The 24,114-nt window shown below is 46.8% G+C and overlaps 1 long non-coding RNA gene across 3 annotated transcripts in view; it reads left to right on the forward strand.

Annotated features, from left to right (window-relative positions):
- LOC138497207 (uncharacterized) overlaps positions 1-24,114 on the forward strand; it is a 795,999-nt gene that overhangs the window by 20,415 nt on the left and 751,470 nt on the right. The window contains exon 2 of one of the 3 annotated variants that reach the window (XR_011278540.1): positions 18,810-18,899. The exons of the other annotated variants lie outside the window; for them this stretch is intronic. This is a non-coding gene — a long non-coding RNA (uncharacterized lncRNA). The remainder of the gene's footprint in view (positions 1-18,809; positions 18,900-24,114) is intronic. 3 annotated transcript variants of the gene reach the window in all.

The raw sequence follows: 24,114 nt of genomic DNA on the forward strand, positions 1-24,114 counted from the left end.
GAGAGAGGCGGGGAATATGAATGTTTGGATAATGTCAGGCTCAGGGGCGGGGGAATTGATTTAGTGCCGCAAAAGCAGGTCAGCCAGGGCGATGGGGGAACTGATAGGATTGTCAGAAAATGGCGGCTCCCTGGTGCTTGTTTTCGCGTGCGTTTAATGGACGAAAACTCAGGTAAGGTCCATGGGAAAGTTTTCTAAAATCGAGCCACTTAGTCTTAAAAAAACATGGCCGACCCATAGGGACAATAACATTTTTTACTAGACCATGCCTTTAAGGTTAACATTGGCGGACTCGTTACGATACCGGCACCATCCATGGTGCTAATAGCGCCATGGTTTAGCGCCAGTATCGTAATGAGGGCCATAGACTGCATGGCAGCCATTAGCTGCTGCATTTGCTGCTCCATACCAGGGCGGTTCGACCAGGTAACTTCAATACAAAAATATTCTTTGTGGGCATCGCTAACTGTTACAACTGCCAATAAGTTCGGTTAAGGTTAACACCAAAACACTGATATTAATGGATGCACACTAACCTGGTCGAAACCTGCCAGTCTGGAAGCAGCAACAGCAGATAGTGAGGATTGCCCTGAGGACCCTGCTCCTCCCTCCACCTGGAACTACACGACCAGCAGGGAAGGAGCACGAACACCATGGAAACCCTCTGGGGAATAAAACCCTGGGAGGCGACGATGAACGGTGCTTCGGATGGAAGGCTTCTTAACGCGTGGGATCTTGGAGAGCCTGGAGCTTGGTGTTGAAAGTTCCAAGATCAGTTTGGATAAGATCAAAGAGGTGTGTCCTTTCGAGACAGACTGGAGTATGTAAGCGTAACTCTGAATCCTCCAGGATTTCTGCTACTAGAAACGCTGTGGTCCCACAATGATCGGAACGGATGTTTGCGGGAAGCGGAACGGGGGATGTATGCAGACCCCGGAAGTAGAGACAAACTCGGAAGAGTCCCTGAAAGAAAGCATGGGAATTAAATTGGAGCATCTTCCAAAGTAGCGACACATCGTGGAGACAGTCTCCGATCCTTAAATGTGATCATGTGACTCGCCGCAGGCCTCTGTTGGAAGCATGATGAAATCACATGACTCGTAGCAGGCGTCCATTGGGAACGTGAAACAACTAGACTGCAGATACTTGCATACTCTGAATCTCCTACTCTTGGTAATGCATCGATCCACATATTCTCTTCCGATGTAACCATGACCAACGTCTGAAAAGTGTAACAGTATGCCCCCTTTTCCTGGGGGGGAACCAGGCTTCCCCGGGTGCAGGCGAAAAAATCGTCGCACCAAAAGAGGGGAGTGGACACCAGAGGCAGGTTCCCAGGTCCTTTCAGCCGCAGAATAGCCTTTCCAATGGACTATAAATTGCAGGCAACCCCTGTGATAACGAGAGTCACAATTGTTGGCCACCTCGTACACAGTTCCTGAGTCGGTTACCACTGGCGGAGGAATAGTCTTTGCAGATCGATGAAAATGATCTTTGACTGCTGGCTTTAACTGAGATAGGTGAAATACGGGGTGAATGAGAGACCAAGAGGGTGGTAGGGCTGGACGAACAACCGCAGCTCCCACTTTGGAGATTATCTTGAATGGACCAAAGTATCTAGGGGACAATTTAGAAGGCACCAAGTGTCTTGGGAGAAATCGAGAGGCCAAAGAAACACGGTTGCTTACCTTCATGTCCGGCATCTCCCAGCGACGTATGTCTAAATACCGTTTGGCTCTGTCTTGGGCTGCTTGGAGGGCTAAGCGAGCCTTCTTGTGTCCAGTCTGGATGTCGGCTATCAGGCAGTCCACTCTTGGAAAACTGGAGGAAGGAGGAATAGCTGTAGGGATAAAAGAAGGATGGTAATCATAGGAACAATAGAAGGGACTAGATTTGAGAGCCGAATGCTTTGCGTTGTTGTAAGTAAATTCTGCCAATGGTAACAAGTCCACCCAATCATCCTGGGCTGCCGATACAAAGCAGCGTAAATAACCTTTGAGTGTCTGGTTGAGGCGTTCCGTCTTCCCGTTGGTTTGGGGATGGTATCCGGAACTAAGTGCCCTCTTGTTTCCCAGAAGATGGCAAACTCTCTTCCAATACTGTGATGTATATTGGGGCCCTCTGTCGGAAACAATAACCTCGGGTAGTCAGTGTCACGAAAACACTTCTGTAATGAACAGCCTTACCATCTGCGCTGCTCCTGGAAGCTTGGTTAAAGGAGTGAAATGAGCTAACTTTGTTAAATAGTCTATGGTGACCATTATAGTGGTGTATTGGGAAGAGGGTGGAAGGTCCACAATAAAATCCGTAGATATGATCTGCCACGGCTTGTCTGGTATAGGCATTCGGGTGAGCAAACCGAATGGAGGGGCTCGTGAGGACTTGGACTGAATACACGTAGAACAGGTGTTAACATAGTCCCGAACATCAGCTTGAAGGGAAGGCCACCAGAATGTCGTTTGACAAGATCGAGGGTAGTCTGCATTCCCCTATGTCCAGCAGCCCTGGAATCATGGCACAACCGAAGTACTTAGTTCTGCAGAGAAACTAAAGGTATTAGGACCTGCTTAGCATGGAAGTATAATTCCTGATCCTTTGTAAGGTGATGAGTCAAAGCAAGGTCTTCGCACTTCGATTGATGTTCTTGTTTAAGAAGCTGTAGAAAATCTGATACCATTGCGACAAATCTTGCCTTTGGGAACATCCTTTCAGAGCAAAATCGGGTAGTGTGTGGGGTCTTCCGAGACAGAGCATCTGCTCTCAGGTTTTGGCTACCCGGGAAGAAAGTGAATTCAATCCGATACGGTAAAAAAAAGCGAGCCCATCGTGCCTGTCTGCTGTTGGTGGTTTGAGCCTGTTGTAACACCTTTAGATTTTGATGATCCATGCGAACCTCTACAGTAAAGGGAGAGCCCAATAGTAGATGCCTCCAGTCTTCAAAGGCTCTTTTGATGGCCAGTAGTTCTTATTCAAGTACTGAGTAGTTTTGTTCTGACGAGTTAAATCTCTTTGACAAGTAGGCTACTGGTCTCTCTTCACCTTGTTCCTTCTTTTGCAGGAGAACAGCTCCTAATGGATGATGGGAGGCATCCGTTTCGACGATGTACAGTCGGGACTGATCCGGATGAAGTAGGATTGAAGCCGAGGTAAACAAACCTTTTAAGGTCTCAAAGGCTTGTTGAGCCAGCGGATCCCAAGAAAATGTGGTCCCTTTCTTAAGTAATCGGGTGATGGGTAGTATTGTCTCAGAATAGCCAGGAATAAATTTACGATAGAAGTTTGCAAACCCTAAGAATCTTTGAACTTCTTTTATGGAGTTCGGGGGAGGCCAATCTAGAACGGCAGAGACTTTCTTGGGATCCATGGAAATGCCGTTAGCGGACAAGACGAAGCCAAGGTAAGTCACTTGTGTTTGATGACACTAGCATTTCTCCGCTTTACAGTATAAGTGGTTGGCTTGAAATCGACTGAGGAACGGTGTTCACATGCTGGATGTGGTCTTCTAAACTCTTGGAGAAAATCAGAATGTCATCTAAATAAATGACTTCAAAATGAAGGAGCAGGTCTGCGAATAGTTGATCCATAAATTGCTGGTGCATTTATCAGACCAAACGGCATCACTTGGTATTGAAAATGACCAAAGGGGTTACGGAAAGCCGTCTTCCATTCGTCATTGGGTGCTTTTCTTATTAGATGATACGCCCCCCGAAGGTCTAACTTGATGTAAAGAGTAGCACCTCGGACTGCTTCAAGAATATCTTTTATCAAAGGCATGGAGTACTTGTCAGGAATAGTGATTTTGTTGAGCCCTCTGTAATCTATACACGGCCTAAGTTCTTCTGTGTCTTTTTTGGGAATGAAAAACAAAGAGGCTCCAGCCGGAGATTTGGATTCAGTTATAAGGCCGTTCTGAAGGTTAGAATGAAGATATTCTTTTAGAGCGGTCTTTTCTCGTTGAGAAAGAACATACATCCGCCCAAACGGAATAGGTTGGTCCGGAAGAAGATATATATGGCAGTCGTCTCTTCTATGAGGAGGAAGGGTGGGAAACTGTGGTGTTGAAAATACTCTAAGGTAAGAATGGTGACATTCGGGGATTAACCCTAACTGACCAATGGAAGGAACCTCCGGAGAATCAGCGACTTCCAAAGGAATATGAATGCCAACTGAATTTTGAGAAAGACAATGAGATACACAGTACTCTGAACCCAAAAAAGGGTTCCTGCCTTCCAGTTAATGTAAGGGGTATGCGGACGTAACCAGGGAAGGCCTAAGATAATAGGAAAATGAGCGGCTCTAATCAGATCAAAAATGAATGTCTCCTTATGGGTAGCGATCATGCAAGTCACAAGCTTGGTTTGTTCCCTAATGGGCCCTGAACTCAACGGGCTACCATCCACCCCTTGGATGGGTGTTGTGAACGATTTGGAAAACCTGGCTATGCTGTTTTTTGCCGCCCACTGATCATCCACAAAATTACCTGCTGCACCCCAATCCAGTAGTGCAGGTATCCGTTGCAATATCTGGTCTGGCAAAATCACGGTTAAGGAAAGCACTATCATGGAATGATTGGGAGGAAATGGTTCATGAGATGATCCAATTTTAGCAGGGGAACTCTGTCGTTGAACTCCTACCGCGGTTCCCCTTGTGGCAGGGACTTGGCGTTTCCCGAAGGCAGAGGTCGGGACCTGCGGGGAGGAACTAATGGGCAGCCCCGTAAAAAATGTGAGGAAGAGCCACAGTACATACACAGTCCTAGAGATTTTCGACGTTCTCTTACGGATCCAATTTGCATAGGTTCCTCGGAAGAGGCGTATTTACTCGGAGGAGGAGCGGAATCTGTCTGAACTTAAGCGGGGTCCTTTCCCTTTCTTCTTTTCTTGAGAACGTTCTTGGAGTTGATAGTCTATTTGCATAGTCAGGGTTATCATCTCTGTCAGATTAGCGGGTCGAGGGACTTTAGAGACCTCATCTTTCAGATTTTCAGCAAGTCCTCGTCGGAACAGAGTCAGTAAACCCTCATCGGGCCATCCACTTTCCGACGATAATTGTTTTAATTGGGTGACGTAGGTCATGAGGTCTTTGTGTCCCTGTCTGAGATCCAAAAGTCGTTCCTGAGTGGGTACAGATATCTCTTGACGACTAAACATGGTTCTAAGGCTGTTGGAAAAAGCAGGATAGGAATCCAGAATAACGTTGCCTGATGTAACCAACGGGGTAACCCAGGCAAGGGCAAGACCTGTTAAATGGGATATTAGAAAACCGACCTTATCCTTGTCGGTAGGAAAAAATCTGGATTTGAAAGTAAACTGAACAGTACAGATGTCCAGAAATTCTTTTAATTTATGCGGGTCTCCATCGAATTTGCCCATGGGTAAGGTTACAGAAGGGGTCTCGGAGAATGCTCGGGCGACTTGTTGCCTTAACTGAGCATTATCCTGTTTAAGGGTCTGCATCTCTAATGACATAGGGCCTCATTACGACCCTGTTGCTAAGTGGTTAACGACACCGTAAAAGGCTGCTGCGCCGTTAACCACTTAGCGCCTTACTATGAGGTCCCTCTGCGGGACCCTTCCTGAACGGCTGGTCTAGACCAGCCGTTAAAGTAGGTACCCACAAAAGGACTCTCGAGGTAAGTACGGTACAGCAATTTGCGGTACCGTACTTACCGCCTTCCCCAGTCCCATTGAGCCCTATGGGGCAAAAATGCGAATGGGGAAGGGCCAATGTTCAATGGGGAATTACTGCCCCGCCAACCTTGGAATGGGGTGGTAATTCCCCATTGAACATTGGCGGACTCGTTACGATACCCGCACCATCCATGGTGCTAATAGCGCCATGGTTTAGTGCCAGTATCGTAATGAGGACCATAGACTGCATGGCAGCCATTAGCTGCATTTGCTGCTCCATACCAGGGCGGTTCGACCAGGTAACTTCAATACAAAAATATTCTTTGTGGGCATCGCTAACTGTTACAACTGCCAATAAGTTCGGTTAAGGTTAACACCAAAACACTGATATTTATCAATGGATGCACACTAACCTGGTCGAAACTTGCCAGTCTGGAAGCAGCAACAGCAGATAGTGAGGATTGCCCTGAGGACGCTGCTCCTCCCTCCACCCGGAACTACACGACCAGCAGGGAAGGAGCATGAACCCCAGGGAAACCCTCTGGGGAATAAAACCCTGGGAGGCGACGATGAACGGTGCTTCAGATGGAAGACTTCTTAACGCGTGGGATCTTGGAGAGCCCGGAGCTTGGTGTTGAAAGTTCCAAGATGAGTTTGGATAAGATCAAAGAGGTGTGTCCTTTCGAGGCAGACTGGAGTATGTAATCGTAACTCTGAATCCTCTGGAATTTCTGCTACTAGAAACGCTGTGGTCCCACAAAGTTCAGAACGGATGTTTGCGGGAGGCGGAACGCGGATGTGTGCAGACCCGGAAGGAGAGACGAACTCGGAAGAGTCCCTGAAAGAAAGCATGGGAATTAAATTGGAGCATCTTCCAAAGTAGCGACACATCGTGGAGACAGTCTCCGATCCTTAAATGTGATCATGTGACTCGCCGCAGGCCTCTGTTGGAAGCATGATGAAATCACATGACTCGTAGCAGGCGTCCATTGGGAACGTGAAACAACTAGACTGCAGATACTTGCATACTCTGAATCTCCTACTCTTGGTAATGCATCGATCCACATATTCTCTTCCGATGTAACCATGACCAACGTCTGAAAAGTGTAACAGTATGCCCCCTTTTCCTGGGGGGGGGAACCAGGCTTCCCCGGGTGCAGGCGAAAAAATCGTCGCACCAAAAGAGGGGAGTGGACACCAGAGGCAGGTTCCCAGGTCCTTTCAGCCGCAGAATAGCCTTTCCAATGGACTAGAAATTGCAGGCAACCCCTATGATAACGAGAGTCACAATTGTTGGCCACCTCGTACACAGTTCCTGGGTCGGTTATCACTGGCGGAGGAATAGTCTTTGCAGATCGATGAAAATGATCTTTGACTGCTGGCTTTAACTGAGATAGGTGAAATACGGGGTGAATGAGAGACCAAGAGGGTGGTAGGGCTGGACGAACAACCGCAGCTCCCACTTTGGAGATTATCTTGAATGGACCAAAGTATCTAGGGGACAATTTAGAAGGCACCAAGTGTCTTGGGAGAAATCGAGGGGCCAACCAAACACGGTTGCTTACCTTCATGTCCGGCATCTCCCGGCGACGTATGTCTAAATACCATTTGGCTCTGTCTTGGGCTGCTTGGAGGGCTAAGCGAGCCTTCTTGTGTCCAGTCTGGAGGTCGGCTATAAGGCAGTCCACTCTTGGAAAACTGGAGGAAGGAGGAATAGCTGTAGGGATAAAAGAAGGATGGTAATCATAGGAACAATAGAAGGGACTAGATTTGAGAGCCGAATGCTTTGCGTTGTTGTAAGCAAATTCTGCCAATGGTAACAAGTCCACCCAATCATCCTGGGCTGCCGATACAAAGCAGCGTAAATAACCTTTGAGTGTCTGGTTGAGGCGTTCCGTCTCCCCGTTGGTTTGGGGATGGTATCCGGAACTAAGTGCCCTCTTGTTTCCCAGAAGATGGCAAACTCTCTTCCAATACTGTGATGTATATTGGGGCCCTCTGTCGGAAACAATAACCTCGGGTAGTCAGTGTCACAAAAACACTTCTGTAATGAACAGCCTTACCATCTGCGCTGCTCCTGGAAGCTTGGTTAAAAGAGTGAAATGAGCTAACTTTGTTAAATAGTCTATGGTGACCATTATAGTGGTGTATTGGGAAGAGGGTGGAAGGTCCACAATAAAATCCGTAGATATGATCTGCCACGGCTTGTCTGGTATAGGCATTCGGGTGAGCAAACCGAATGGAGGGGCTCGTGAGGACTTGGACTGAATACACGTAGAACAGGTGTTAACATAGTCCCGAACATCAGCTTGAAGGGAAGGCCACCAGAATGTCGTTTGACAAGATCGAGGGTAGTCTGCATTCCCCTATGTCCAGCAGCCCTGGAATCATGGCACAACCGAAGTACTTATGTCTGCAGAGAAACTAAAGGTATTAGGTCCTGCTTAGCATGGAAGTATAATTCCTGATCCTTTGTAAGGTGATGAGTCAAAGCAAGGTCTTCGTTCTTCGATTGATGTTTGGCAGTTTCTTGTTTAAGAAGCTGTAGAAAATCCGATACCATTGCGACAAATCTTGCCTTTGGGAACATCCTTTCAGAGCAAAATCGGGTAGTGTGTGGGGTCTTCCGAGACAGAGCATCTGCTCTCAGGTTTTGGCTACCCGGGAAGAAAGTGAATTCAATCCGATACGGTAAAAAAAAGCGAGCCCATCGTGCCTGTCTGCTGTTGGTGGTTTGAGCCTGTTGTAACACCTTTAGATTTTGATGATCCATGCGAACCTCTACAGTAAAGGGAGAGCCCAATAGTAGATGCCTCCATTCTTCAAAGGCTCTTTTGATGGCCAGTAGTTCTTATTCAAGTGCTGAGTAGTGTTGTTCTGACGAGTTAAATCTCTTTGACAAGTAGGCTACTGGTCTCTCTTCACCTTGTTCCTTCTTCTGCAGGAGAACAGCTCCTAATGGATGATGGGAGGCATCCGTTTCGACGATGAACAGTCGGGACTGATCCGGATGAAGTAGGATTGAAGCCGAGGTAAACAAACCTTTTAAGGTCTCAAAGGCTTGTTGAGCCAGCGAATCCCAAGAACATGTGGTCCCTTTCTTAAGTAATCGGGTGATGGGTAGTATTGTCTCAGAATAGCCAGGAATAAATTTACGATAGAAGTTTGCAAACCCTAAGAATCTTTGAACTTCTTTTATGGAGTTCGGGGGAGGCCAATCTAGAACGGCAGAGACTTTCTTGGGATCCATGGAAATGCCGTTAGCGGACAAGACGAAGCCAAGGTAAGTCACTTGTGTTTGATGACACTCGCATTTCTCCGCTTTACAGTATAAGTGGTTGGCTTGAAATCGACTGAGGAACGGTGTTCACATGCTGGATGTGGTCTTCTAAACTCTTGGAGAAAATCAGAATGTCATCTAAATAAATGACTTCAAAATGAAGGAGCAGGTCTGCGAATAGGTGATCCATAAATTGCTGGTGCATTTATCAGACCAAACAGCATCACTTGGTATTGAAAATGACCAAAGGGGTTACGGAAAGCCGTCTTCCATTCGTCATTGGGTGCTTTTCTTATTAGATGATACGCCCCCCGAAGGTCTAACTTGATGTAAAGAGTAGCACCTCGGACTGCTTCAAGAATATCTTTTATCAAAGGCATGGAGTACTTGTCAGGAATAGTGATTTTGTTGAGCCCTCTGTAATCTATACACGGCCTAAGTTCTTCTGTGTCTTTTTTGGGAATGAAAAACAAAGAGGCTCCAGCCGGAGATTTGGATTCAGTTATAAGGCCGTTCTGAAGGTTAGAATGAAGATATTCTTTTAGAGCGGTCTTTTCTCGTTGAGAAAGAACATACATCCGCCCAAACGGAATAGGTTGGTCCGGAAGAAGATATATATGGCAGTCGTCTCTTCTATGAGGAGGAAAGGTGGGAAACTGTGGTGTTAAGAATGGTGACATTCGGGGATTAACCCTAACTGACCAATGGAAGGAACCTCCGGAGAATCAGCAACTTCCAAAGGAATATGAATGCCAACTGAATTTTGAGAAAGACAATGAGATACACAGTACTCTGAACCCAAAAAAGGGTTCCTGCCTTCCAGTTACTGTAAGGGGTATGCAGACGTAACTAGGGAAGGCCTAAGATAATAGGAAAATGAGCGGCTCTAATCAGATCAAAAATGAATGTCTCCTTATGGGTAGCGATCATGCAAGTCACAAGCTTGGTTTGTTCCCTAATGGGCCCTGAACTCAACGGGCTACCATCCACCCCTTGGATGGGTGTTGTGAACGATTTGGAAAACCTGGCTATGCTGTTTTTTGCCGCCCACTGATCATCCACGAAATTACCTGCTGCACCCCAATCCAGTAGTGCAGGTATCCCTTGCAATATCTGGTCTGGCAAAATCACGGTTAAGGAAAGCACTATCATGGAATGATTGGGAGGAAATGGTTCATGAGATAATCCAATTTTAGCAGGGGAACTCTGTCGTTGAACTCCTACCGCGGTTCCCCTTGTGGCAGGGACTTGGCGTTTCCCGAAGGCAGAGGTCGGGACCTGCGGGGAGGAACTAATGGGCAGTCCCGTAAAAAATGTGAGGAAGAGCCACAGTACATACACAGTCCTAGAGATTTTCGACGTTCTCTTACGGATCCAATTTGCATAGGTTCCTCGGAAGAGGCGTATTTACTCGGAGGAGGAGCGGAATCTGTCTGAACTTAAGCGGGGTCCTTTCCCTTTCTTCTTTTCTTGAGAACGTTCTTGGAGTTGATAGTCTATTTGCATAGTCAGGGTTATCATCTCTGTCAGATTAGCGGGTCGAGGGACTTTAGAGACCTCATCTTTCAGATCTTCAGCAAGTCCTCGTCGGAACAGAGTCAGTAAACCCTCATCGGGCCATCCACTTTCCGACGATAATTGTTTTAATTGGGTGACGTAGGTCATGAGGTCTTTGTGTCCCTGTCTGAGATCCAAAAGTCGTTCCTGAGTGGGTACAGATATCTCTTGACGACTAAACATGCCCCATGGTTTAGTGCCAGTATCGTAATGAGGGCCATAGACTGCATGGCAGCCATTAGCTGCATTTGCTGCTCCATACCAGGGCGGTTCGACCAGGTAACTTCAATACAAAAATATTCTTTGTGGGCATCGCTAACTGTTACAACTGCCAATAAGTTCGGTTAAGGTTAACACCAAAACACTGATATTTATCAATGGATGCACACTAACCTGGTCGACACTTGCCAGTCTGGAAGCAGCAACAGCAGATAGTGAGGATTGCCCTGAGGACGCTGCTCCTCCCTCCACCCGGAACTACACGACCAGCAGGGAAGGAGCATGAACCCCAGGGAAACCCTCTGGGGAATAAAACCCTGGGAGGCGACGATGAACGGTGCTTCAGATGGAAGACTTCTTAACGCGTGGGATCTTGGAGAGCCCGGAGCTTGGTGTTGAAAGTTCCAAGATGAGTTTGGATAAGATCAAAGAGGCGTGTCCATTCGAGACAGTCTGGAGTATGTAATCGTAACTCTAAATCCTCTGGAATTTCTGCTACTAGAAACGCTGTGGTCCCACAAAGTTCAGAACGGATGTTTGCGGGAGGCGGAACGCGGATGTGTGCAGACCCGGAAGTAGAGACGAACTCGGAAGAGTCCCTGAAAGAAAGCATGGGAATTAAATTGGAGCATCTTCCAAAGTAGCGACACATCGTGGAGACAGTCTCCGATCCTTAAATGTGATCATGTGACTCGCCGCAGGCCTCTGTTGGAAGCATGATGAAATTACATGACTCGTAGCAGGCGTCCATTGGGAACATGAAACAACTAGACTGCAGATACTTGCATACTCTGAATCTCCTACTCTTGGTAATGCATCGATCCACATATTCTCTTCCGATGTAACCATGACCAACGTCTGAAAAGTGTAACAGTATGCCCCCTTTTCCTGGGGGGGGAACCAGGCTTCCCCGGGTGCAGGCGAAAAAATCGTCGCACCAAAAGAGGGGAGTGGTCACCAGAGGCAGGTTCCCAGGTCCTTTCAGCCGCAGAATAGCCTTTCCAATGGACTAGAAATTGCAGGCAACCCCTGTGATAACGATAGTCACAATTGTTGGCCACCTCGTACACAGTTCCTGAGTCGGTTACCACTGGTGGAGGAATAGTCTTTGCAGATCGATGAAAATGATCTTTGACTGCTGGCTTTAACTGAGATAGGTGAAATACGGGGTGAATGAGAGACCAAGAGGGTGGTAGGGCTGGACGAACAACCGCAGCTCCCACTTTGGAGATTATCTTGAATGGACCAAAGTATCTAGGGGACAATTTAGAAGGCACCAAGTGTCTTGGGAGAAATCGAGAGGCCAACCAAACACGGTTGCTTACCTTCATGTCCGGCATCTCCCGGCGACGTATGTCTAAATACCGTTTGGCTCTGTCTTGGGCTGCTTGGAGGGCTAAGCGAGCCTTCTTGTGTCCAGTCTGGATGTCGGCTATAAGGCAGTCCACTCTTGGAAAACTGGAGGAAGGAGGAATAGCTGTAGGGATAAAAGAAGGATGGTAATCATAGGAACAATAGAAGGGACTAGATTTGAGAGCCGAATGCTTTGCGTTGTTGTAAGCAAATTCTGCCAATGGTAACAAGTCCACCCAATCATCCTGGGCTGCCGATACAAAGCAGCGTAAATAACCTTTGAGTGTCTGGTTGAGGCGTTCCGTCTTCCCGTTGGTTTGGGGATGGTATCCGGAACTAAGTGCCCTCTTGTTTCCCAGAAGATGGCAAACTCTCTTCCAATACTGTGATGTATATTGAGGCCCTCTGTCGGAAACAATAACCTCGGGTAGTCAGTGTCACGAAAACACTTCTGTAATGAACAGCCTTACCATCTGCGCTGCTCATGGAAGCTTGGTTAAAGGAGTGAAATGAGCTAACTTTGTTAAATAGTCTATGGTGACCATTATAGTGGTGTATTGGGAAGAGGGTGGAAGGTCCACAATAAAATCCGTAGATATGATCTGCCACGGCTTGTCTGGTATAGGCATTCGGGTGAGCAAACCGAATGGAGGGGCTCGTGAGGACTTGGACTGAATACACGTAGAACAGGTGTTAACATAGTCCCGAACATCAGCTTGAAGGGAAGGCCACCAGAATGTCGTTTGACAAGATCGAGGGTAGTCTGCATTCCCCTATGTCCAGCAGCCCTGGAATCATGGCACAACCGAAGTACATATGTCTGCAGAGAAACTAAAGGTATTAGGTCCTGCTTAGCATGGAAGTATAATTCCTGATCCTTTGTAAGGTGATGAGTCAAAGCAAGGTCTTCGCACTTCGATTGATGTTTGGCAGTTTCTTGTTTAAGAAGCTGTAGAAAATCCGATGCCATTGCGACAAATCTTGCCTTTGGGAACATCCTTTCAGAGCAAAATCGGGTAGTGTGTGGGGTCTTCCGAGACAGAGCATCTGCTCTCAGGTTTTGGCTACCCGGGAAGAAAGTGAATTCAATCCGATACGGTAAATAAAAGCGAGCCCATCGTGCCTGTATGCTGTTGGTGGTTTGAGCCTGTTGTAACACCTTTAGATTTTGATGATCCATGCGAACCTCTACAGTAAAGGGAGAGCCCAATAGTAGATGCCTCCATTCTTCAAAGGCTCTTTTGATGGCCAGTAGTTCTTATTCAAGTACTGAGTAGTGTTGTTCTGACGAGTTAAATCTCTTTGACAAGTAGGCTACTGGTCTCTCTTCACCTTGTTCCTTCTTTTGCAGGAGAACAGCTCCTAATGGATGATGGGAGGCATCCGTTTCGACGATGAACAGTCGGGACTGATCCAGATGAAGTAGGATTGAAGCCGAGGTAAACAAACCTTTTAAGGTCTCAAAGGCTTGTTGAGCCAGCGGATCCCAAGAAAATGTGGTCCCTTTCTTAAGTAATCGGGTGATGGGTAGTATTGTCTCAGAATAGCCAGGAATACATTTACGATAGAAGTTTGCAAACCCTAAGAATCTTTGAACTTCTTTTATGGAGTTCGGGTGAGGCCAATCTATAACGGCAGAGACTTTCTTGGGATCCATGGAAATGCCGTTAGCGGACAAGACGAAGCCAAGGTAAGTCACTTGTGTTTGATGACACTCGCATTTCTCCGCTTTACAGTATAAGTGGTTGGCTTGAAATCGACTGAGGAACGGTGTTCACATGCTGGATGTGGTCTTCTAAACTCTTGGAGAAAATCAGAATGTCATCTAAATAAATGACTTCAAAATGAAGGAGCAGGTCTGCGAATAGGTGATCCATAAATTGCTGGTGCATTTATCAGACCAAACGGCATCACTTGGTATTGAAAATGACCAAAGGGGTTACGGAAAGCCATCTTCCATTCGTCATTGGGTGCTTTTCTTATTAGATGATACGCCCCCCGAAGGTCTAACTTGATGTAAAGAGTAGCACCTCGGACTGCTTCAAGAATATCTTTTATCAAAGGCATGGAGTACTTGTCAGGAATAGTGATTTTGTTGAGCCCTCTGTAATCTATACACGGCCTAAGGTTCTTCTGTGTCTTTTTTTGGGAATGAAAAACAAAGAGGCTCCAGCCGGAGATTTGGATTCAGTTATAAGGCCGTTCTGAAGGTTAGAATGAAGATATTCTTTTAGAGCGGTCTTTTCTCGTTGAGAAAGAACATACATCCGCCCAAACGGAATAGGTTGGTCCGGAAGAAGATATATATGGCAGTCGTCTCTTCTATGAGGAGGAAGGGTGGGAAACTGTGGTGTTGAAAATACTCTAAGGTAAGAATGGTGACATTCGGGGATTAACCCTAACTGACCAATGGAAGGAACCTCCGGAGAATCAGCAACTTCCAAGGGAATATGAATGCCAACTGAATTTTGAGAAAGACAATGAGATACACAGTACTCTGAACCCAAAAAAGGGTTCCTGCCTTCCAGTTAATGTAAGGGGTATGCAGACGTAACCAGGGAAGGCCTAAGATAATAGGAAAATGAGCGGCTCTAATCAGATCAAAAAAGAATGTCTCCTTATGGGTAGCGATCATGCAAGTCACAAGCTTGGTTTGTTCCCTAATGGGCCCTGAACTCAACGGGCTACCATCCACCCCTTGGATGGGTGTTGTGAACGATTTGGAAAACCTGGCTATGCTGTTTTTTGCCGCCCACTGATCATCCACGAAATTACCTGCTGCACCCCAATCCAGTAGTGCAGGTATCCCTTGCAATATCTGGTCTGGCAAAATCACGGTTAAGGAAAGCACTATCATGGAATGATTGGGAGGAAATGGTTCATGAGATGATCCAATTTTAGCAGGGGAACTCTGTCGTTGAACTCCTACCGCGGTTCCCCTTGTGGCAGGGACTTGGCGTTTCCCGAAGGCAGAGGTCGGGACCTGCGGGGAGGAACTAATGGGCAGTCCCGTAAAAAATGTGAGGAAGAGCCACAGTACATACACAGTCCTAGAGATTTTCGACGTTCTCTTACGGATCCAATTTGCATAGGTTCCTCGGAAGAGGCGTATTTACTCGGAGGAGGAGCGGAATCTGTCTGAACTTAAGCGGGGTCCTTTCCCTTTCTTCTTTTCTTGAGAACGTTCTTGGAGTTGATAGTCTATTTGCATAGTCAGGGTTATCATCTCTGTCAGATTAGCGGGTCGAGGGACTTTAGAGACCTCATCTTTCAGATCTTCAGCAAGTCCTCGTCGGAACAGAGTCAGTAAACCCTCATCGGGCCATCCTCTTTCCGACGATAATTGTTTTAATTGGGTGACGTAGGTCATGAGGTCTTTGTGTCCCTGTCTGAGATCCAAAAGTCGTTCCTGAGTGGGTACAGATATCTCTTGACGACTAAACATGGTTCTAAGGCTGTTGGAAAAAGCAGGATAGGAATCCAGAATAACGTTGCCTGATGTAACCAACGGGGTAACCCAGGCAAGGGCAAGACCTGTTAAATGGGATATTAGAAAACCGACCTTATCCTTGTCGGTCGGAAAAAATCTGGATTTGAAAGTAAACTGAACAGTACAGATGTCCAGAAATTCTTTTAATTTATGCGGGTCTCCATCGAATTTGCCCATGGGTAAGGTTACAGAAGGGGTCTCGGAGAATGCTCGGGCGACTTGTTGCCTTAACTGAGCATTATCCTGTTTAAGGGTCTGCATCTCTAATGACATAGGGCCTCATTACGACCCTGTTGCTAAGTGGTTAACGGCACCGTAAAAGGCTGCTGCGCCGTTAACCACTTAGCGCCTTACTATGAGGTCCCTCTGCGGGACCCGTCCTGAACGGCTGGTCTAGACCAGCCGTTAAAGTAGGTACCCACAAAAGGACTCTCGAGGTAAGTACGGTACAGCAATTTGCGGTACCATACTTACCGCCTTCCCCAGTCCCATTGAGCCCTATGGGGCAAAAATGGGAATGGGGAAGGGCCAATGTTCAATGGGGAATAACTGCCCCGCCAACCTTGGAATGGGGTGGTAATTCCCCATTGAACATTGACGGACTCGTTACGATACCCGCACCATCCATGGTGCTAATAGCGCCATGGTTTAGTGCCAGTATCGTAATGAGGGCCATAGACTGCATGGCAGCCATTAGCTGCATTTGCTGCTCCATACCAGGGTGGTCCACCAGGTAACTTCAATACAAAAATATTCTTTGTGGGCATCGCTAACTGTTACAACTGCCGATAAGTTCGGTTAAGGTTAACACCAAAACACTGATATTTATCAATGGATGCACACTAACCTGGTTGAAACTTGCCAGTCTGGAAGCAGCAACAGCAGATAGTGAGGATTGCCCTGAGGACGCTGCTCCTCCCTCCACCCGGAACTACACGACCAGCAGGGAAGGAGCATGAACCCCAGGGAAACCCTCTGGGGAATAAAACCCTGGGAGGCGACGATGAACGGTGCTTCAGATGGAAGACTTCTTAACGCGTGGGATCTTGGAGAGCCCGGAGCTTGGTGTTGAAAGTTCCAAGATGAGTTTGGATAAGATCAAAGAGGTGTGTCCTTTCGAGACAGACTGGAGTATGTAATCGTAACTCTGAATCCTCTGGAATTTCTGCTACTAGAAACGCTGTGGTCCCACAAAGTTCAGAACGGATGTTTGCGGGAGGCGGAACGCGGATGTGTGCAGACCCGGAAGTAGAGACGAACTCGGAAGAGTCCCTGAAAGAAAGCACGGGAATGGAATTGGAGCGTCTTCCAAAGTAGCGAAGCATCACGGAGACAGTCTCCGATCCTTAAATGTGATCATGTGACTCACTGCAGGCCTCTGTTGGAAGCGTGATGAAATCACGTGACTCGTAGCAGGCGTCCTTTGGGAACGTGAAACAACTAGACTGCAGATACTTGCATACTCCGAATCTCCTACTCTTGGTAATGCATTAGGAAGAATCGATCCACATATTCTCTTCCCATGTAACCATGACCAACGTCTGAAAAGTGTAACAATTGTCATCTCCAGACTCATCTGTCGACGAGTTGTTGTCGGCTGCTTTGTGACGCATATCTGCTTGCTTTTTTTTCCTGGAGAAGGATTTAGCTTGTTGCGGTTGTTGGTGTTGAGGCTGCCCTGTGGGTCTGCCGACACGTGCGCAGTGGTCGTTCCGGCAACATGCCCTACACGTGGTTCCCTGTGCTGGGCAGTTTCTCCTTCCGTGGTGTGCTCCACCGCACCATCCGCACTTGGTAGGGCCCGGGATTCTCGGTTGCCATCGCAGTGAATTGTTTTCCTCGTTGTAGTCTTCCCTTGGTGCTTCATGGTTGGAGATCTGGGCTATCACTGTTGTCGTTGGTGCCAGTTGGAGCTTCTTTAGCGTGGTGCCCATGTGAGCCACCCTTGCATGCGACAGCTCTCTTTGGCGTCCATATTCAAGGATCCTGGCTAGGGTGATGCCCTTTTCACCCAACACCATTCCGTGCAGTTTCTCAGAGTGCATGCCATTGATAATCTGGCGCCTTATTTCCTATTCGACGTTGTTGAATTCACACAAGAGTGCTAGTTTCTTAAGCCTTGTGTGGTAAGCGTCCAGTGTTTCATCCTCCATCTGTACTGTGGTGCAAAAGTTAAAGGTTTCGTAGTCCGTATTCAACTGTGGCAAGAAAGGTGCTGTAAGGGTGTCTTTGGCTACACCATCGTCAATGACCAACGTGTTGAAAATACACAGGACGTCATCATCCACGTTGAGCAGAAGGTGTGACCTCATCTTCCTGTGTGTTGTAATGTCCTTGCAATTCATTGTCATCTCGAACTTTTGAATCCACAGCATTCAACGGGCCTTATTGAGGATGGATCGTGTAGGGGGTCTAAAGGCCCTAATGCCGCTGTGGCACCTCCATGAGGTTGAGTTGACGGCTCTGGAGGTGTCAGTGATACAGCTATACTTGATGGTGTGCTGGGTCTGGGCGTAGAAAGGCTGGTTGCCATGTTGCCCTGGTGTCGTGTTCACCCCTGTGTGTGTGAGCAGCAATGGACTCCTCCTCACCTTTGTTTGCTGGTCTGTTGGTATGGCACCGTGGACATGTCAGCTCCTAGGTGTCTCCCTAGGTTGGTGCAGTGGCTGCTTGATGTTCCAAAAGGGAGAAAAGAGAAAACAAAATTCCACAGTGGCATCCACTGTGTTGCTGGGTTCTGCTTTGCAGATGCTTAGATTTGGACAAAAAGAAATATATTCTTTAAAAAAAATCTTTTAGGATGGGAGATGGTACCCCCACCGTGTTTTCCAAAAATGTGCCCGTGTCGTGGGCGTGTGGGCTGATTTATGGCCTGGGATCAGCTGTGCGCGTGTTTCACTCTCTCATCTCGTCGCCAGTGTGATATTCCCTCCTGCTGGTGCAACCGGCGGAGAATGGGAAGATCAGGGCCTACAGCTGTGAGAGCGAACAAAGGACACGACATGCCCGTGAGGTCTAGTGCCCAGAACTGCCTGCCTTCCGGCAGGGCGGGCCCTTTATTTATTGTGCGCCTAATGTCACTGCGCATGCGGGATGTGAGGCAGAATCCAATAGTCCCCCCTGATCTGTTGGAAGGAATTGTGAAAGAAGCCTTGTTGTATGGAAATAGATGTACCTCATCAGTAATTTCCACGTTATACTGGACTCACTTGTGAAGAGGTCTAGGTCTTTTTTACATTGGAGTTAACCTCCGTATTTACACTTGTTTCCTTTGTTTTAGGAAAGGGAATTGAGGCCCTGCCCCCTTTTTACTGAGAAGCACTACAATAATGGCAGGCGCCTGCATCTCCAACTGCTTGGGTGTTGCGTGGTGAGTGGCTGAGTGTGTGTTGTATATGTAGGCTTACTGTTCATATGCAGTTCTGTGCCAATTGTGTTTGTTTAGTATGCGATCTGCAACGAGCACGTTATATCAGGCTCGAGCACAGTGGGTCTCATTACACGGACGGCTGTAACCATGGTGCTATTAGCGCCATGGTTGCCGCCGGTATTTTACTGAGTCCGCCACGGTGAATGGCAGAATTACCGCCCTATTCCAAGGTGTGTGGGGGCAGTAATTCCCCATTCACCATGGCACTTCCCCATTCCCATTTTTGCCCCATAGGGCTCAATGGGAATGGGGAAGGCGGTAATTACGGTACCTCAAATTGCGGTACCGTAATGACCTCCTAGGTCCCTTTGCGGTCCCGTCCTTAACGGCTGGTAAAACCAGCCATTAAGGTAGGGTCCCACAAAGGGACCTCGTAGTAAGGCGGTAAGGGTTTACCGGCACTGGTACCCTTACCGGTACCGGTAAACCCTTACCGCCATCCGTGTAACAAGGCCCACTCTTAATTGCAAGAGTACGTACTCCCTGATTGGTCTCGGGACGTCCGAAGGTGTTGTTTGTAACTTGATGACTGTCCCCATGAGCACACGCATGAATAACTAAACGTAGGTCTCCTGGAACTATCTGGCATTGTAACTTTTACGGCATCTCCTGCTCTATCGAAGGGTTATTAAAACAAGATTGTGCACGTGTGCCGGGTCGCAGCCTAACTGCATTACACGGTGCAAGCTCCAATAGAAAGTATGAACGCTAACCCGGTACAGGAGTGCAGCAGTGACATGACAGCTCTACCTATGTGTGACCCAGCCAGTGTGGTAAACCCACAGTAACCTTTACGGTGAGGTTGCAGGATATGCACACCCAAAAACATTTCTAAACCGGTGGGGTGCATAAAATCACAAAAACGGACTACATATTTCCCCGAAAGTCCATGTTCTAAGTAAAATAGATGAGGAAACGGCCACAAAAGAAATTGCTGAAGAATTAAGCATGGCGTTGAGCTGTGTGGGTGCTAAACGTATAGAGGCTGTAATCTTGACAGATAATCTTTATGGGAGGGCAAGAGGGGCACTTGCCCCGGCCCCCACCTTGGAGGGGGTCCCCCAGAAGGCTGGCTTATTAAATAAGTCGGTTCCCATTAGTCACCACATTTAAATATCGCACCTCATGATTTTTATGGTGTGCTGCTGAGAGGCTCTAAACCTATTGCCAATCTGCTGTTGACAAGTACATTCTGCACTGATCTTTTCATCCTCTAATGCTATTTTCACTGTGGTATATACAAAGTTTGTGTGGTACAACACCTGTTGCATTCTCACTTTTATGTGGGGATTATATTGATCATGTGCAATAGCCATATTTGAAATCGATATTGGTAAATATGAGTGCCCCCATGGTTCAGAGGATAGCTCTGTGTGTTAAGCACTCACTGCAGAGATCTGCGTTCATATGCAAGATTACAATACCAAATTCCAACAAGGCCGACTCAGCATTTCCAACGTATGAAGTTGTTATTCCTGCATGTATATGTACTTTGTTTTTTAGCACTCCAGGTTTTCTCATCACCAATGTACCTGCAGCAGATAACGGTTGCTATACATGCTATACAAAATAACATAGCGTCAGTATAGTGAAAGTCTAGAAATTGGTTTGTTCAGATGGGGAGTTGTAAAACCTACGTAGGCACCTCCAATGATGATAAAGTTTTATTCCAGAGAGCTGTTTATGTATCCAAATTCCAGACTGTGGAACCAAAGTGTTCATGCTTGGATCCTGGCTTTGCCAGCAGACGATACAGTGATCCTAAACAAATCGTATATCACTGACATTACTGTGTTGCCTTCTATGGAAAGGGTTTCCTTCTCACATACTGGTGGCATTGTTTACCAAATACCTGATTTTCCTATTATGTAGGCCGTTTGAGTGGAAGGAGTTCTAGACAGAAGAGAGCAGACATGATATTGTAGGCTTCTGGCAAGCATATTTTAAGGTCTGCTTGTGTGACAACAAAACAGTTACTTTTTTGTACAATGCCAAGGTTGTTCTGCATGTTTTTAAATACCATTGCACAAGGTGTTTCTGCAAGTTTTTAAATACCATTGCACAATCCTATGTTTGATGTGTATTTAAACCTTTAAAATACAAAAGAGAACCTATATGAAATCTTTTAACATCACATCAGTTAGTATGCTGGTACTTATAATACTTCCCTTGATGATGAAGACAACGAAGTTAGAATCATTCCCATTTTGTATAATATGCTTCTATAAAGTTTTGCTTTTTTAAATGTTTATTTTGGGTTATATGATTTGTATATTTGCCAAATCAGTTCTGTAACATGGGATTATTTTAATTTGGGGTAAGAACTAGAAAAGAAAGTCGTAAAGTGCAGAAATTGCAGAGTCGGTGCGAATCCCAGCTTCACCTCCTAACGTTCTTTAATCTTCTTTTTCCCCACCTGTCAAAATTGAATGTCCCTAAACCTTTCAAAATTGTCAGCCCTTCAAAGTGATTTCGTTCTCAGGGTATGATCTTTAAAAAAGACTTGCTCATAGTTTCACTGGCTATATATAGTGTTGCTTCCTCTATAATAGTGAGCATTGATATATTGCACACCACAACCACTTCTTTATTTGCTCTCCAATGGCAATACTGCTTGAAAACCATATCCCTCTTCTAATCTCTGTCTTTCTGAATTCGGACACATTCCTGGTAGCTTCTAATCTTCATCCACTATGTATGCTATGTGTAGCTTTCTCCTTGCTTTTGATTGCTCTTAGGTATCCACGCTTGAGCACTTTTTGCATTCTGCGAGGCAGCTAATCTGAGTGCACTTTTTTCCACCGATCTGTATCCTGCATATATACTATGGCCGAAGTACCTTCCTTGTGGCTGCTATTGATGAAAAGTGCCATGTCTATGCTAGCGCACAAGTACCCTCGTCGTAGGCTGCTAATGTTGCCCTTTAAATGCTACTTGTTTATTATTTTGATTACAATAAGGAGACTGAAAAGGAGTATCCATGCTTCTTTTGATCACTGCAAGGCAGCATATCAAGCTCTGGGTTGTGATTGCGACGTGGGGGTGGGTGCACTAGATATTCTATATCCCTTCATTCCTTTGGTCTGGTGGAGGGGGGGCCCAAAGGTGTCCATGCCCCGGGTCCCAAAAGTGCTTAAGATGACCCTGATCTTGATGTGGTAAAATATCGAGGGGAGGGAGTTGTTCATTCTGGTAATAGCCAAACTGTGGAGAAGGCGATTGTGTCAGTTATGGTACATAATAGTGTACATGCAACCAGTGCAATTCCATCTAATCCTCCAATTAATCTGGACCTTTTTTGCGAATATCCTGAAGTTGAGTACTTGGGCGATATCATAGAATTATCTTCAACTCAGAGTCATGTAGATATTGACCCCCCAGAGTTCTTTGATGTACTGTTGAATGATCTGTCAGCCCCTCTTGAGTGTGATGTCAAATCAAATGGAGTGCAAAAGTGTACCGAGTCTACCTTGGGTAATGGGGCCGGTGGGGGTGTCAGGAGTACTGAGGTGGCCGAAGGCCTTATTGATATTATTAATATAAGTATGAATGAAGTAAGCTCCAATAGTATGACCTCCAGTGAAATGTTTGACGCTTTTGAAAATCTCTTGACAACATTGGTGGCAAAATGCGAGTGCCTTGAGAATAAATTGGACATCCAGTCTATTCTCTTACATAAGAGCATTAATAGAAGTAGCAAAACGGTCTGAGACCAAAGCACAAATACTGACCCCACAGAAATAGTGGTCTCAAAGTCCATAACCAAGCAAAATTCGCTGGGGGGGCGTGGCCAGCAGCCATGTGAGGAGGACGTACTCACTGGATGCTCCTGCAGGTCTGCACAATTATATGCTCCAAATAACAAGATTTTCAAACATAAGAGGTGACTCGGCTGCATAGAACGTGAGGGAAGCTTATGGGCCAATGGTAAGCTCCGAACGACTCAGTAAAAGGAGATACGTCGAGATGTTGAAGTGCCGTGGGGGAAAAGCAGAAAATGGCGGTGTGGCGAAAGTGATAGGTGAGCTGGGAAACACTGAAATGAGAGTGGGTCGCTGATGCCCACAGAAGCGGGGGTACCTAGCACCCCCAACATCGAAGGAACGGAGCAGCAGTGTCAGACACCAGACCTGGTCGCTTGTGGAGCCTTGACTGAATCAACAAAGGTCAGAAGACCCGGAGGCAGGGTGAATAAAGCACTGCCGACGCACAAGGGAAGGAAGTTAGAGGCAGCCAGGGCGGCTCTGGAGGCGACATAGAGGAAGACCAGCAGCTCGATTCACCGATCCAGATACCGCCCAAAGGAATAACGAAATTGGACTGTGCCAAAGGTGAACAGGTATCTGTTGATGCGCTCGTGGTAGCAGACAGTTGGAAGAGGGCAGCAGCGGCCATAGAACACGCTGAGGCCGAAGACAGAGGAAGGAAGCCATCTCTGTAGTCGGCGGTAAGGAGCGGGGAAAGCAGGGAGGCGGGGAAAGCCCTAAGTGCACACTACCATATTATACCTATTTCAGCAGGGCCCCGTCTGCTATCCCCAGACCTTTGGCGCTCCATTGAGGAGAGGGTCATTACGGTACGAACACTAAGGAAACAGCTCCCTGGGGGCACAAGCTGCTCCCCCTCCAGAGTGATCTGCCAATGGCATATGGTGTCATGAACTGCCGATTACGTCAGGGGAGCAGGGGAGAAAAAGTGATAAATACCAAGGACTCAAAACAAAGGCAGATAAAAGCACATAACAAGGCACAGGGGCGGGGGGGAGAAAGTCATGCTAGTAACCAATCAGTGGCTTCTGAGGAGGAAGATATGAAAGTGTGGTGGTCAGTTACATAACAGCACAGACCACAAAGGTTGGCCACCCTTGGATCCTCTCCGGGTATAACACATGGTCAGTAGCGTGTAGCTACTTTAAGGAGTGCAGGGTTGGCGAATGTACTAAAGCAGGAGCGGCATATGTGTACAGAGGTCCCATGTGCAAAATATAGTGAAAAGAGACCGAGGAAACCTCAGTGAAAAGATAAAGCTGCATAGCCACCAATTTACAATAACGCTGCGCATAGACAATAAAGAAGGAATTTCTACCGCAAAGGGGCGTAAGACGTGCTGAGTATGATAGTAATAGACACCCAAGACCTGCAACAGTGGCAGACAT

This window comes from Ambystoma mexicanum, chromosome 5q, assembly GCF_040938575.1.
Source record: "Ambystoma mexicanum isolate Mex_15411 chromosome 5q, UKY_AmexF1_1, whole genome shotgun sequence".
Taxonomy (NCBI): domain Eukaryota; kingdom Metazoa; phylum Chordata; class Amphibia; order Caudata; family Ambystomatidae; genus Ambystoma; species Ambystoma mexicanum.